Source organism: Oncorhynchus gorbuscha, linkage group LG07 (assembly GCF_021184085.1).
Source record: "Oncorhynchus gorbuscha isolate QuinsamMale2020 ecotype Even-year linkage group LG07, OgorEven_v1.0, whole genome shotgun sequence".
NCBI classification, from domain to species: domain Eukaryota; kingdom Metazoa; phylum Chordata; class Actinopteri; order Salmoniformes; family Salmonidae; genus Oncorhynchus; species Oncorhynchus gorbuscha.
In genome coordinates this window covers 3,687,231-3,703,566 of record NC_060179.1, presented here as the reverse complement: position 1 = coordinate 3,703,566, position 16,336 = coordinate 3,687,231, and the positions used below count along the sequence as shown (strand labels likewise).

At 45.0% G+C, this 16,336-nt stretch overlaps 1 protein-coding gene across 2 annotated transcripts in view; it reads left to right on the top strand.

The window, feature by feature from the left end:
• Positions 1-767: 767 nt before the first annotated feature.
• Positions 768-16,336, top strand: part of dipk2ab (divergent protein kinase domain 2Ab) — a 119,580-nt gene continuing 104,011 nt past the window's right edge. Inside the window, exon 1 of one of the 2 annotated variants that reach the window (XM_046355410.1) lies at positions 768-1,087. The gene's annotated coding sequence lies outside the window, so the exon portion shown is untranslated. Of the gene's footprint in view, positions 1,341-16,336 lie in introns of both variants that reach the window. The other variant, XM_046355409.1, reaches the window with a different exon arrangement.

Genomic DNA, 16,336 nt, shown 5'->3' with positions numbered 1-16,336 from the left:
TGAGAGTGTCAAATTTGGTCAACAAAAAAATGTAATTGCTAATTTCCTACAGTACGCGGGGCTTATTTGATAAAAAAAAAATCGCTGAAATAAATCAGAATGTTTAAAAGAAAACGTGTGAATTGTGCTCCATCCTACCTATATTCAGAATAAATTATTTTAATAGTCATGGCACACTTTGTTTTGAAGATTGAAATCCGGAACAAAAATACAAAATAACATTACGAAAATAAAAGTGTTGATTGTTCTCCATCTTCCGTGATTCAGAATATCTAATTGTCTAAGTCATAGCAGGCTTTGTTTAAGAGCTATTGAAGATTGAAATCCTAAATGTTAATTTAAAACAAAAAACAATAAAATAAAAAAAATACAAATGTTTGGATGGTTCTCCGCCTGATTCAGAACACGTTTCATAGTCATGACATGCATGATTCAATAGCTATTGACAAAATAACCGAATATTCACCGAATATCATAATACTAATTTGACCTCGCTGATAAAAAAAAACGTATTCATATCGGATTTGTTTCTGTTGTTCACAGGCGTATCTACTCTCTCTCTCTCTCTCTCTCTCTCTCTCTCTCTCTCTCTCTCTCTCTCTCTCTCTCTCTCTCTCTCTCTCTCTCTCTCTCTCTCTCTCTCTCTCTCTCTCTCTCTCTCTCTCTCTCTCTCTCTCTCTCTCTCTCTTTGACTAGAATGATCCCAGCTGATCTCGCCTCCTCATGCCTGCCTTCCATCTTTGAGGACCGTGTATTCCCATTTAGTAGAAGGGGTCACTCGACTATCTTGTCAATTTAATAGATACTCTTTGGCATCGTAGCAGCCAATGTCGCAAAGTGACAACCACTGTCGGAAATACTAAACGTTTTGGTGTTGAAAAAAAAAGTCGGACCAGAATCTATTGTGGTGATGTTGGAGAGGAGTGAACGAGCTTGGCTACAGAGACGGGAGATATACTATGAGGACGCGGACCAACACGCGGAAACCGGATGAATATGGATACTAATGCACATCGCAGATATTAGTACAGTTTAATGAAAAAGGGGACTCGCTGCGGACAATCTGAATTATCCGGTCGTCGGAAGAGTTAAGAACCAAAATCACAACTGTTTATTTCATTTGCTAGGAGGCTAGCTGGCTAGTTTCAATGCGGGTCTTGGAATGGGGGAAGCTCGTCCGAAATTTACTCAATAAGGATTTATATCGTGCACGGAATTAAACATCTTGTACTCGTTGTTGTTTACGTGATTTCCCGTGGAGATCACGGGCGGCAACTTTAAAGGAGAATGATGCACCTAAACTGAACATTCAAAGAAAAAAAAACAAGAAAGTCGTACAGGTTTGTTAAGCTGATTTTCTTTTTTTTTAATACAATCGTTTTTCCAAATCAACAGTAGACTTTTTTATAATGCTGTTTTCCACCGACATTTGACAGCAGACTGCCTCTTGTGCAAAGAATAACTTCCATAGTAAATATGATTCAGTGTCCATATCCTGAAATTGACTAACTAAATCATCCAAAGCTCTTAATTTTGGATGATAAAAAAAGAAAGTTAATTGACTAAATTATCCTGTAGCCTAATGTCATATTTTAATCAATGATGTATACTGTTGATACCGTGCCTTTGCAACTTCTTCAACGTTAACGTGGTCTACTGGTGTCCGCAGGTTCGGTTTGCTCCGAGCATTACTCCCTTAAAATACATTTTGCTTGAAAAAAAAGTGACAATATTACTGTTAGTGCCTCGTGAGACACCGTAGCAATAATATAGCAGTGTACACTTAATTAAAATAGCCTAAATTAATCTAAGATAAATCAAGAAATGGACAATTCGTTTTTATCTGTAAGGTCTTGGTTGCACAATTTTCCATGTAAGATGTTTGGTGCAGTATTTCTCCAGGTGAAAAATGTACAGGAACACTAGTCACCCCTCCATAACTAGTACTAACTAGTACTAACCGAGCACATGACACGGTTTCTCTAGAGATGCATCTGATCAAGCCTGAACTGTGCAATGTAGTAGAGAGTTGTAGCTAGTTTCCAACAGGCCAACATTCATTTAGCGCAGAAAAGTGCGCAATTAACTAGACGGACCATGATTCATTGCGCTCCTACTTGTCTGCTTCTAGTAGTAACTAGTACTAACCGAGCACATGACACGGTTTCTCTAGAGATGCATCTGATCAAGCCTGAACTGTGCAATGTAGTAGAGAGTTGTAGCTAGTTTCCAACAGGCCAACATTCATTTGTGCGCAATTTGTTGATTCAGCTCCTACTTGTCTGCTTCTTTTACCCCTGCTTGGTCGAGAGGGATGGAGAGTTGTTTTGTTGAGTTGTCTCTACCTGAAAATACATGATTTAGGTGATTTGATAGTTGGTATTCAGCAGTCATAAAAGTATGTCTTATTTACTTTGAAGAACTACTAAAATAGTGTTTTTTGTTGTTGTTGTCAGACAGCAGCTCCTATTAGACATGACACTTGGAATGAAATGTATTAACTCAGCAAATAAAGACCTCTAATACACACAACTGAAATAATGTATTAAAGTCACGTGAATAAACAACGGTTAGTAAGTGATAAGCGGTAATGGGCAGTTATACAACTTTCACGGGACTTTTATATGCATTTATTTTATTCCGTGTTACAACATTCAACCCACAATGCAAAGTACATTTTTTAATGTTAACCCGTCTTAACTATTAGAGATAGGCATGTTATATTGTTTTTGCTGTACCAGTACTCGCATGATTTTTGAGTACTCGGATCTCGGAATGGAAATCAAATCTATGCTTTGAACACAGGCGCTAGACCCCCCCCCCCCCTAGAAAAAAAATATGTGCTCATTTATCTAAAAGCCAACAGCGTACAACTATACCTCATTTATCAGAATCTTTACAGAATAAAAAAAATCCCAATTGCTAAATTGCCATAAAAACTAATATATATATATATATATATATTCTGTCAATAAAATACAATTGCTATTTAAGATTAATTTATTGAAACCGTAATCTCAACTGGTGAGATCATGGAACACAATTACAAATCAAAGTTTATTTGTCACATGCACCGAATACAACAGGTGTAGAAGACCTCACAGTGAAATGCTGAATACAACAGGTGTAGTAGACCTCACAGTGAAATGCTGAATACAACAGGTGTAGTAGACATTACAGTGAAATGCTGAATACAACAGGTGTAGTAGACCTCACAGTGAAATGCTGAATACAACAGGTGTAGTAGACCTCACAGTGAAATGCTGAATACAACAGGTGTAGTAGACATTACAGTGAAATGCTGAATACAACAGGTGTAGTAGACCTTACAGTGAAATGCTGATTACAACTGGTGTAGTAGACCTTACAGTGAAATGCTTAGTTACAAGCCCTCAACAATCAATTCAGTTTTAAGAAAATATCCCCCAAAAAGTAAGAAATAAGAATAACAAATTATTTAAGACTAGCTTTAAATAACAGTAGCAGGGTAATGGGCCGTACTGTAATGGGCCGTACTGTAATGGGCCGTACTGTAATGGGCCGTACTGTAATGGGCTCTATGGTAATGGGCCTTACTGTAATGGGCCTTACTGTAATGGGCCGTACTGTAATGGGCCTTACTGTAATGGGCTCTACGGTAATGGGCTCTATGGTAATGAGCTCTATGGTAATGGGCCTTACTGTAATGGGCCTTACTGTAATGGGCCGTACTGTAATGGGCCTTACTGTAATGGGCTCTACGGTAATGGGCCTTACTGTAATGGGCCTTACTGTAATGGGCCGTACTGTAATGGGCCTTACGGTAATGGGCCGTACTGTAATGGGCCGTACTGTAATGGGCCTTACGGTAATGGGCTGTACTGTAATGGGCCTTACTGTAATGGGCCGTACTGTAATGGGCCGTACTGTAATGTGCCGTACTGTAATGGGCCTTACTGTAATGTGCTCTACGGTAATGGGCCGTACTGTAATGGGCCGTACGGTAATGGGCCGTACGCACTACCCTCTGTAGTGCCTTGCGGTCGGAGGCCGGGCAGTGATGCAACCAGCCTTACGGTAATGGGCCGTACTGTAATGGGCCGTACTGTAATGGGCCGTACTGTAATGGGCCGTACTGTAATGGGCCGTACTGTAATGGGCCTTACGGTAATGGGCCGTACTGTAATGGGCCGTACTGTAATGGGCCTTACGGTAATGGGCCTTACTGTAATGGGCCTTACTGTAATGGGCTCTACGGTAATGGGCGGTACGGTAATGGGCCGTACTGTAATGGGCCGTACTGTAATGGGCCGTACTGTAATGTGCCGTACTGTAATGGGCCTTACGGTAATGGGCCGTACTGTAATGGGCCGTACTGTAATGGGCCGTACTGTAATGGGCCTTACTGTAATGGGCCGTACTGTAATGGGCCGTACGGTAATGGGCCGTACGGTAATGGGCCGTACGCACTACCCTCTGTAGTGCCTTGCGGTCGGAGGCCGGGCAGTGATGCAACCAGTCTTGATGCTCTCGATGGTGCAGCTGTAGAACCTTTTGAGGATCTGAGGACCCATGCCAAATCTTTTCAGTCTCCTGAGGGGGACTAGGTTTTGTCGTGCCCTCTTCACGACTTTCTTGGTGTGCTTGGACCATGTTAGTTTGGTGGTGATGGACACCAAGGGCCATGTTAGTTTGGTGGTGATGTGGACACCAAGGGCCATGTTAGTTTGTTGGTGATGTGGACACCAAGGGCCATGTTAGTTTGTTGGTGATGTGGACACCAAGGGCCATGTTAGTTTCTTGGTGTGCTTGGACCATGTTAGTTTGGTGGTGATGTGGACACCAAGGGCCATGTTAGTTTGTTGGTGATGTGGACACCAAGGAACTTGAAGCTCTCAACCTGCTCCGTTGCAGCCCTAGCGATGAGAATGGGGGCGTGCTCGGCCCTTCTTTTCCTGTAGTCCACAATCACACCATTGACTTGATCACATTGAGGGAGAGGTTGTTGTCCTGGCACCACACGGCCAGGTTTCTGACCTCCCTATAGGCTGAGCACATACCCCGGAGGGGCCCTTGTGTTGAGGATCAGCGTTGCGGATGTGTTGTTACCTACCCTTACCACCTGGGGACGGCCCATCAGGAAGTCTAGGATCTAGTTGCAGAGGGAGCTGTTTAGTCCCAGGATCCTTACCTTGGTGATGAGCTTTGATGCTACTATGGTGTTGAACGCTGAGCTGTAGTCAATGAATAGCATTCTCACGTAGGTGTTCCTTTTGTCCAGGTAGGAAAGGGCAGTGTGGAGTACAATAGAGATTGCATCATCTGTGGATCTGTTGGTGCAGTAATATCAACTTCAGGCATGTACGATATATCGGATCGGCCGTTATCGATTTTGGCATTTTTAGCTAATATCGGCTGATCCGATATATCGTACATGCCTGAAGTTGATATTACTGCACCAACAGATCCACAGACGATGTCTAGATAAAACTACTCAACAAATTGGATGCAGTCTATCACAGTGCAATCCGTTTTGTCATCAAAGCCCCATATACTAGCCACCATTGCGATCTGTACGCTCTCGTTGGCTGGCCCTCGCTTCATACTCGTCGCCAAACCCACTGGCTCCATGTCATCTACAAGACCCTGCTAGGTAAAGTCCCCCCTTACCTCAGCTCGCTGGTCACCATAGCATCTCCCACCTGTAGCACACGCTCCAGCAGGTATATCTCTCTGGTCACCCCCAAAACCAATTCTTTCTTTGGCCGCCTCTCCTTCCAGTTCTCTGCTGCCAATGACTGGAACGAACTACAAACATCTCTGAAACTGGAAACACTTATCTCCCTCACTAGCTTTAAGCACCAGCTGTCAGAGCAGCTCACAGATTACTGCACCTGTACATAGCCCACCTATAATTTAGCCCAAACAACTACCTCTTTCCCTACTGTATTTAATTAATTTATTTATTTTGCTCCTTTGCACCCCATTATTTGTATTTCTACTTTGCACATTCTTCCACAAATCTACCATTCCAGTGTTTTACTTGCTATATTGTATTTACTTTACCACCATGGCTTTTTTTTGCCTTTACCTCCCTTCTCACCTAATTGGCTCACATCTTATATAGACTTGTTTATACTGTGTTATTGACTGTATGTTTGTTTTACTCCATGTGTAACTGTGTCGTTGTATCTGTCGAACTGCTTTGCTTTATCTTGGCCAGGTCGCAATTGTAAATGAGAACTTGTTCTCAACTTGCCTACCTGGTTAAATAAAGGTGTTCTCAACTAGCCTACCTGGTTAAATAAAGGTATTCTCAACTAGCCTACCTGGTTAAATAAAGGTGTTCTCAACCAGCCTACCTGGATAAATAAAGGTGTTCTCAACCAGCCTACCTGGATAAATAAAGGTGTTCTCAACCAGCCTACCTGGATAAATAAAGGTGTTCTCAACCAGCCTACCTGGATAAATAAAGGTGTTCTCAACCAGCCTACCTGGATAAATAAAGGTGTTCTCAACCAGCCTACCTGGATAAATAAAGGTGTTCTCAAACAGCCTACCTGGTTATAATATAATAATAATAATATATGCCATTTAGCAGACGCTTTTATCCAAAGCGACTTACAGTCATGTGTGCATACATTCTACGTATGGGTTAAATAAAGGTGTTCTCAACCAGCCTACCTGGTTAAATAAAGGCGTTCTCAACCAGCCTACCTGGATAAATAAAGGTGCAATAACGTAGGTACATGATGTAATGACGCTGCACGTGCAACACAGCATTCCTAACCTGGTCCACAATGTCTGCTGTGTGGATCGAGCAGTCAACACGTGCAACACAGCATTCCTAACCTGGTCCACAATGTCTGCTGTGTGGATCGAGCAGTCAACACGTGCAACACAGCATTCCTAACCTGGTCCACAATGTCTGCTGTGTGGATCGAGCAGTCAACACGTGCAACACTGCATTCCTAACCTGGCCCACAATGTCTGCTGTGTGGATCGAGCAGTCAACACGTGCAACACAGCATTCCTAACCTGGCCCACAATGTCTGCTGTGTGGATCGAGCAGTCAACAAGTCAAGCAGTCATTTGAAAGAGTAACACAATTTCAGCGCTACAATTCAAAGGCAAAATCCATTAATGGCAAGATAATGGAATTCATTGCTCTTGATAATCAACCGTTCTCTGTCGTGGGTGATGTTGGCTTTTCGCCGACTGGTCGAGCACCGGTACACACTACCAAGTGAGCTAATTTTCCCTACCGGAGTTACACAGTAATAGCGTCACTGCTATTAGCTTCACGACATACTATGGAACGCCGTTTGGGTCTTTGAGTGTCAAAAACGATACAGTAGCTCTGTCAAAGCTGTACAACAAGTCTGCAAACAAGAAAACACCAGGCCACGAACGATGTGTTTACAATACCGCGTTGCTAATAAAGCATCACTTGTTCGACCAAAACTTCTGGGGTAGCTAGCTTTAGCTTGGTACGTAGCTAGCTTTAGCTTGGTACGTAGCTAGCTTTAGCTTGGTACGTAGCTAGCTTTAGCTTGGTACGTAGCTAGCTTTAGCTTGGTACCTAGCTAGCTTTAGCTTGGTACCTAGCTAGCTTTAGCTTGGTACCTAGCTAGCTTTAGCTTGGTACCTAGCTAGCTTTAGCTTGGTACCTAGCTAGCTTTAGCTTGGTACCTAGCTGGCACCAGTACAACCAGCCTGAAAACAATGACCAGTAGAAACTGCAGTCATTTTAATTATTTTTAGCAATGATTTAGGAATCCTTGTGAGTAAGTATTAGCTAGGTTGCCACTTGTTGTTCGGCTATTGAAATTGAACTTCAGTTAATGAAAATAAATAGCCAGCCACTTAACCCTGTTGGCCAAAGCTAATGTTATAAGCATCCAGCTAGCTTCACCTGGCTAGTGATGCTCGACCACATTAGGTTGTGTGTTGTGAAGCTAGCCACAATAAGGATTAGCCACAATAGTGGAATTTGCAGATTGCCTTCAAAATAAAATGATGCCATTGATAGTGATGCAAATGAATACACATAGTATAATTATGCCAAACTTTTATTTTGAAGGCTAACTGCAAAGTCCGCTATTGTGGCTAATCCTTATTGTGGCTAGCTTCACATAGATGGGTCCGACCACCATTAATCAAATTCTAATCTTTATTAGGGTTATTTTAGATGATGACACCTAGGTATATAGTTACCTTGCTAACTGCAGCTACTGAAACAGATGTTACCTAGCTCACTATAGCTACCGAAACAGATGTTACCTAGCTAATTATAGCTACTGAAACAGATGTTACCTAGCTAACTATAGCTACTGAAACAGATGTTACCTAGCTAACTATAGCTACTGAAACAGATGTTACCTAGCTCACTATAGCTACTGAAACAGATGTTACCTAGCTCACTATAGCTACTGAAACAGATGTTACCTAGCTAACTATAGCTACTGAAACAGATGTTACCTAGCTAACTATATCTACTGAAACAGATGTTACCTAGCTAACTATAGCTACTGAAACAGATGTTACCTAGCTAACTATAGCTACTGAAACAGATGTTACCTAGCTAACTATAGCTACTGAAACAGATGTTACCTAGCTAACGATAGCTACTGAAACAGATGTTACCTAGCTAACTATAGCTACTGAAACAGATGTACCTAGCTAACGATAGCTACTGAAACAGATGTTACCTAGCTAACGATAGCTACTGAAACAGATGTTACCTAGCTAACGATAGCTACTGAAACAGATGTTACCTAGCTAACGATAGCTACTGAAACAGATTGTCGTTTTTCTGTTTTTGGAGAAGAACCTTGTTAGCATCCATCAGCTAGCTAGCTTTTTTTTAATGACCAGCACTGTAGGTGCGTGAGACAACTTTACCAGCATCATAGCATACGTATCGATGGATCTCTGTGATATATGAAATACGAGTGATTGTGTAATAACGAATAATGAACGCGTTCAATTATTATGTGACGTCATATTCAGGTCCTGATTGGTCAACAAGCTTATTTGGCGTATATCTTTTTTTGACACGCAAAGACCCAAAACGAGCGTTCCGTAGCGGCGACCCAAAACGGCCGTTCCGTAGCGGCGACCCAAAACGGCCGTTCCGTAGCGGCGACCCAAAACGGCCGTTCCGTAGCGGCGACCCAAAACGGGCGTTCCGTAGCGGCGACTCAAAACGGGCGTTCCGTAGCGGCGACCCAAAACGGGCGTTCCGTAGCGACGACCCAAAACGGCCGTTCCGTAGCGGCGACCCAAAACGGGCGTTCCGTAGCGACGACCCAAAACGGGCGTTCCGTAGCGACGACCCAAAACGGGCGTTCCGTAGCGGCGACCCAAAACGGGCGTTCCGTAGCGGCGACCCAAAACGGGCGTTCCGTAGCGGCGACCCAAAACGGGCGTTCCGTAGCGGCGACCCAAAACGGGCGTTCGTAGCGGCGTAGCGTTCCGAAGGCGACCCATAACGGGCGTTCCGTAGCGGCGACCCATACCGGCCGTTCCGTAGCGGCGACCAAAAACGGCCGTTCCGAAGCGGCGACCCAAAACGGCCGTTCCGTAGCGGCGACCCAAAACGGCCGTTCCGTAGCGGCGACCCAAAACGGCCGTTCCGTAGCGGCGACCCAAAACGGCCGTTCCGTAGCGGCGACCCAAAACGGCCGTTCCGTAGCGGCGACCCAAAACGGCCGTTCCGTAGCGGCGACCCAAAACGGCCGTTCCGTAGCGGCGACCCATAACGGGCGTTCCGTAGCGGCGACCCATAACGGGCGTTCCGTAGCGGCGACCCATAACGGCCGTTCCGTAGCGGCGACCCAAAACGGCCGTTCCGTAGCGACGACCCAAAACGGCCGTTCCGTAGAAATCCTGGTTGAGAATGAAATGACTGAACAAGGAAACAGCACAGCAAGTAAGTGAAAGAAATAGGTTTTCATTATGTTTTACTGGTAATTTGGGACATAACTTTTTGGTCACTGTGTGTGTGTGTGTGTGTGTGACCTTATCTAGGAAAGTCAGTTAAGAACAAATTCTTATTTACAATGATGGCCAAACCCGGAAGACGCTGGGGACTGGGACTCCAAATCATGGTCGTTTGTGAATCGAATCAGGGTCTATAGTGACGCCTCTAGCACCGAGAATGCAGTGCCTTAGACCGTTGTGCCACTCAGGAGCCCAGGTTACTGAACTTCAACTTGCATCAAGGACAAATGTGTGCACAAACAGCCGAAAACCTGCCGAACACCCAAATGAACAAAAAATGGTTACAATGTTTTGATAATACATGTGGCAGGCTTCGACTGGGAAACATGTGGGAAAGGCTTCGACTGGGAAGCATGTGGCAGGCTTCGACTGGGAAGCATAAGGCAGGCTTCGACTGGGAAGCATGCGGCAGGCTTCGACTGGGAAGCATGTGGCCGGCTTCGACTGGGAAACATGTGGGAAAGGCTTCGACTGGGAAGCATGTGGGAAAGGCTTCGACTGGGAAGCATGCAGTAGGCTTCGACTGGGAAACATGTGGGAAAGGCTTCGACTGGGAAGCATGTGGGAAAGGCTTTGACTGGGAAGCATGTGGTAGGCTTCGACTGGGAAGCATGTGGAAGGCTTCGACTGGGAAGCAGGCGGCAGGCTTCGACTGGGAAGCATGCGGTAGGCTTCGACTGGGAAGCATGTGGGAAAGGCTTCGACTGGGAAGCATGTGGTAGGCTTCGACTGGGAAACATGTGGGAAAGGCTTCGACTGGGAAGCATGGGGGAAAGGCTTCGACTGGGAAGCATGTGGTAGGCTTCGACTGGGAAGCATGTGGCAGGCTTCGACTGGGAAGCAGGCTTCGACTGGGAAGCATGTGGCAGGCTTCGACTGGGAAGCATGTGGCAGGCTTCGACTGGGAAGCATGTGGCAGGCTTCGACTGGGAAGCATGTGGCAGGCTTCGACTGGGAAGCAGGCTTCGACTGGGAAGCATGTGGCAGGCTTCGACTGGGAAGCATGTGGCAGGCTTCGACTGGGAAGCATGTGGCAGGCTTCGACTGGGAAGCATGCTTCGACTGGGAAGCAGGCTTCGACTGGGAAGCAGGCTTCGACTGGGAAGCATGTGGCAGGCTTCGACTGGGAAGCATGTGGCAGGCTTCGACTGGGAAGCATGTGGCAGGCTTCGACTGGGAAGCATGTGGCAGGCTTCGACTGGGAAGCAGGCTTCGACTGGGAAGCAGGCTTCGACTGGGAAGCATGTGGCAGGCTTCGACTGGGAAGCATGCGGTAGGCTTCGACTGGGAAGCATGTGGCAGGCTTCGACTGGGAAGCATGCGGTAGGCTTTCCGGCGGCCATCTTGAAGAAACAGCAGTGCTTGCATTGGCAAGAAGGAACAGACGGCCTCACAAATTGGTTTTGAATTTGTTGGCACAGGTTTCCGACGCTTGGAACTACGTAACAGGATTCCGCAGAGCCGACCTCGAATTCCATCGCAGATTAGCTTTTATATTCGTCTCTTAAGCGTGTCTCTGTGTGTTTTCGTGCGTGCATGTGGGCTCCAATCAGACACAAAATCTCACTTTTGAAAAATCTCGCTTTGAAAAAAATTACTGCAATTACCAGTAGCCAGATAAGTGCATGTTTACCAGTCACTTTTTTTCTGTAATTTCCTCCTAGACCATATTAATAAGTAAGTGCACATTTCTGTCTAATTTCTAAATAGGAATGAACATTGTTTGCTGTGCTTATTACAGGTCATTCATCTGTATTGTGGGCCTTTAAAAATGTGTCTTTTAACAGCTCAGTGGGTAGAGAACTAACAATAGTTTTCCATAACAGGGAGGGAAACTAACAGAGAGCTTTTTGTGTTGCTGGGTTCACTGTCCAGTCAACTATAACAGTACACTGGTGTGTTCAGCTAAGTCTGGTGTTGCCCCTCTCCCTCTCCCTCTCTCTCTCACTCTCACTCTCACTCTCCCTCTCACTCTCCCTCTCTCCCTCTCCCACTCTCCCTCTCCCTCTCCCACTCTCCCTCTCCCTCTCCCACTCTCCCTCTCTCACTCTCACTCTCACTCTCCCTCTCCTACTCTCACTCTCACTCTCTCCCACTCTCACTCTCACCCTCTCTCCCTCTCCCTCTCCCTCTCCCTCTCCCTCTCCCTCTCCCTCTCCCTCTCCCTCTCCCTCTCCCTCTCCCTCTCACTCTCACTCTCCCTCTCCCTCTCACTCTCACTCTCCCTCTCACTCTCTCTCACTCTCTCTCTCCCTCTCTCCCTCTCTCCCTCTCCCTCTCACTCTCCCTCTCTCACTCTCCCTCTCCCTCTCCCCCTCTCTCTCTCTCTCTCTCTCCCTCTTCCCTCCCTCTCCCTCTCCCTTTCCCTCTCTCCCTCTCTCCCTCTCTCTCCTCTATCTCTCACTCTCTCTCACTCTCTCTCACTCTCACTCTCACTCTCACTCTCTCTCACTCTCTCTCACTCTCACTCTCATTCTCATTCTCTCTCTCTCACTCTCTTTCTTACTCTCTCATTCCTACCCTCTCGCTCGCTTTCGCCCACCCTCTCTCACCCTCTGTCTCTCTCAAATCAATTCAAATGGCTTTATTGGCATGGGGAAACATATGTTTACGTTGCCAAAGGGGATGGAATAGTCAGCAAACAAAGGATAAATAAACATTAGTAAACATTACACTCCCCTAGAAGAGTTCTGACAACTCAGAATAGGTCAATGTTTGTTCCCCTAGAAGAGTTCTGACAACTCAGAATAGGTCAATGTTTGTCCCCTAGAAGAGTTCTGACAACTCAGAATAGGTCAATGTTTGTTCCCCTAGAAGTGGTCTGACAACTCAGAATAGGTCAATGTTTGTCCCCCCTAGAAGAGTTCTGACAACTCAGAATAGGTCAATGTTTGTCCCCCCTAGAAGAGTTCTGACAACTCAGAATAGGTCAATGTTTGTCCCCCCTAGAAGAGTTCTGACAACTCAGAATAGGTCAATGTTTGTCCCCCCTAGAAAAGTTCTGACAACTCAGAATAGGTCAATGTTTGTCCCCCCCTAGAAGAGGTCTGACAACTCAGAATAGGTCAATGTTTGTTCCCCTAGAAGAGTTCTGACAACTCAGAATAGGTCAATGTTTGTCCCCCCTAGAAAAGTTCTGACAACTCAGAATAGGTCAATGTTTGTCCCCCTAGAAGAGTTCTGACAACTCAGAATAGGTCAATGTTTGTCCCCCCCCTAGAAGAGTTCTGAGTTCTGACAACTCAGAATAGGTCAATGTTTGTCCCCCCTAGAAGAGTTCTGACAACTCAGAATAGGTCAATGTTTGTCCCCCCTAGAAGAGTTCTGACAACTCAGAATAGGTCAATGTTTGTCCCCCCTAGAAGAGTTCTGACAACTCAGAATAGGTCAATGTTTGTCCCCCTAGAAGAGTTCTGACAACTCAGAAATAGGTCAATGTTTGTCCCCCTAGAAGAGTTCTGACAACTCAGAATAGGTCAATGTTTGTCTCCCCTAGAAGAGGTCTGTTGGTGTTACTGTTTTCTCTACCTTCATATTCCATTTCACTGTACCTACCTTGGTGGAAGTGTGAGCTTGACATGAAGGGATGTAGTGTCCGTGGCACAGAGAAATGAAAGTGCGTAATGCACAGCCGATGTAATGCATTACCTGCTGATAATCTTCCAAGAAGAAGTGAATTCCCTGATTAGACTATAACGTATTAAGGAAAGCTCCATACCACTCTGTCAGACGGATATTTTAAGGCCAGAGGCAGTTGATCTGTAATGACAGATTAAAACAGACGTTTGACTAGACGTCCAGCTACACAGGCAGGTCGACTTGGTGCTATATATGACAGATCGTGGTACTGATATTCATCTAGCCGTTCTCGTACAAACTTAAACTATGTTGACGTATTCAAATCAACAGCCGGCAAATACAGTTGAAGTCGGAAGTTTACATACACCTTCGTTAACTACATTTGGTGTTCTTCAGCTTGCAAGCCTCCCTCGTTTTCCCCCCAAACATAACGATGGTCATTATGGCCAAACAGTTCTATTTTGGTTTCATCAGATCAGTGGACATTTCTCCAAAAAGTACGATCTTTGTCCCCATGTGTAGTTGCAAACCGTAGTCTTGGCTTTTTTATGGCGGTTTTGGAGCAGTGGCTTCTTCCTTGCTGAGCGGCCCTTCAGGTTATGTAGATATAGGACTCATTTTACTGTGGAGTTAGATACTCTGTACCTGTTTCCTCCAGCATCTTCACAAGGTTCTTTGCTGTTGTTCTGGGATTGATTTGCACCTTTCACACCAAAGTACTTTCATCTCTAGGAGACAGAACACGTCTCCTTCCTGAGCGGTATGACGGCTGTGTGGTCCCATGGTGTTTATACTTGCGTACTAATATTTGTTCAGGTGAACCTGGTACCTTCAGTTGTTTGTAAATTGCTCCCAAGGATGAACCAGACTTGTGGAGGTCTACAATTTTTTTTCTGAGGTCTTGGCTGATTTGGCCTTGAAATACATCCACAGGTACACCTCCAATTAACTCCAATGATGCCAATTAGCATATCAAAAGCTTCTAAAGCCATGACATTTTCCAAGCTGTTTAATGGCACAGTCAGCTTAGTGTATGTAAACTTCTGACCCACTGAAATTGTGATACAGTGAATTATAAGTGAAATAATATGTCTGTAAACAATTGTTGGAAAAATTACTTGTGTCATGCAGAAAGTTTTTATTTTGGACAAAATTATAGTTTGTTAACAAGAAATTTGTGGAGTGATTGTAAAATGAGTTTTAATGATTCCAACCTAAGTGGATGTAAACTTCTGACTTCAACTGTAGACAAATTCAGGGTCCTCTGTGCACACCATGTGACGCCAACATCTAAAATAACATTTTGCTCACTGGGTCCTCTTTGAACACCATGTGACTCCAATGTCTAAAAGAACATTTTGCTCACTGGGTCCTCTGTGAACACCATGTGACGCCAACGTCTAACAGAACATTTTGCTCACTGGGTCCTCTCTCTCATCCCGAACTGCTAAACTGTCCCAGTTTAAAAGCAGCAGATACATTGAGAGCCAATGGCTACAATGATATTCTCATTAAGTCTGCTGTCATTTGAGTTCAAGCGGGAGATGAACGAAACCTTGTTTGTTTGGGACGTTGCTAATTGCTGCCTATATTTGGAGGACTCAATTTTCAATTAGGCGTGTGTTCCTGTCTCCTCCTCCCATCCATCAGTGTTTGAGGCTGGAGGAGCGGACTGGTGGTTTCTCTCTCGATCTGTCTGCGCTATATGGATTCATATTTTTGTGATCTAACATTATTGATTCCCCAAGTCGATAACCTTGGAAACTGTAGTTTTTCATTCCAGCTCTCGCAGCACAATGTGATTGAAGCTCGGCAGGGGGCGTAGGGGCCATTAGTGATGGGTGCGGGGGAAAAAAATCAATATTATATATATTGCAATATACTTTTTTATGATGTTTTATTGATGTTTGACTCAAGTATTGATTTGTGTATAGACAGGACCAGTCTAAAGTTTGGACACGCCTACTCATGACAGACCTCTACATGCTTTGTAAGTAGGAAACACTGCCGATTTTGCAGGTTATCAAATACTTGTTCTCTCCACTGTATGTTTGGATCATCAAATCACTGTACAGAACTGTGATCATCGTAATACGTATCTCATCAGCACCTAAGTAGTGTGATGATGATATATCGTGAGGTTTGTGGTATTTCCCAGCTCTAGAGACCATGGGGAGTTGCATTGTGACAGTCTTTAAAATGACTGCGGTAGTGAAGACACTTTTATTCCGAGATGGACAAAGTTGCTTCGTGCTGTCTGCTGTGTTCAATTTAGCTCTCCATCTCGTTCTCTCGCTCGCTCTCTCTCTCTTGTTCTCTCTCTCTCTCGTTTTCTCTCTCTCGTTCTCCATCTCGTTCTCCCGCTCTCTCTCTCTCTCTCTCTCTCGTTCTCTCTCTCTCGTTCTCTCTCTCTCTCTCTCTCTCTCGTTCTCCATCTCGTTCTCCATCTCGTTCTCCATCTCGTTCTCCATCTCGTTCTCCATCTCGTTCTCCATCTCGTTCTCCATCTCGTTCTCCATCTCGTTCTCTCTCTCTCTCTCTCTCTCTCTCTCTCTCTCTCTCTCTCTCTCTCTCTCTCTCTCTCTCTCTCTCTCTCTCTCTCTCGTTCTCTCTCTCTCATCTCTCGTTCTCTCTCTCTCGTTCTCTCTCTCGTTCTCTCTCTCTCTCGTTCTCCATCTCGTTCTCTCTCTCTCTTCATCTCTCGTTCTCTCTCTCTCTCTCTCTCTCTCGTTCTCTCTCTCTGTCTCTCTCTCTCTCTCTCTCTCGTTCTCCA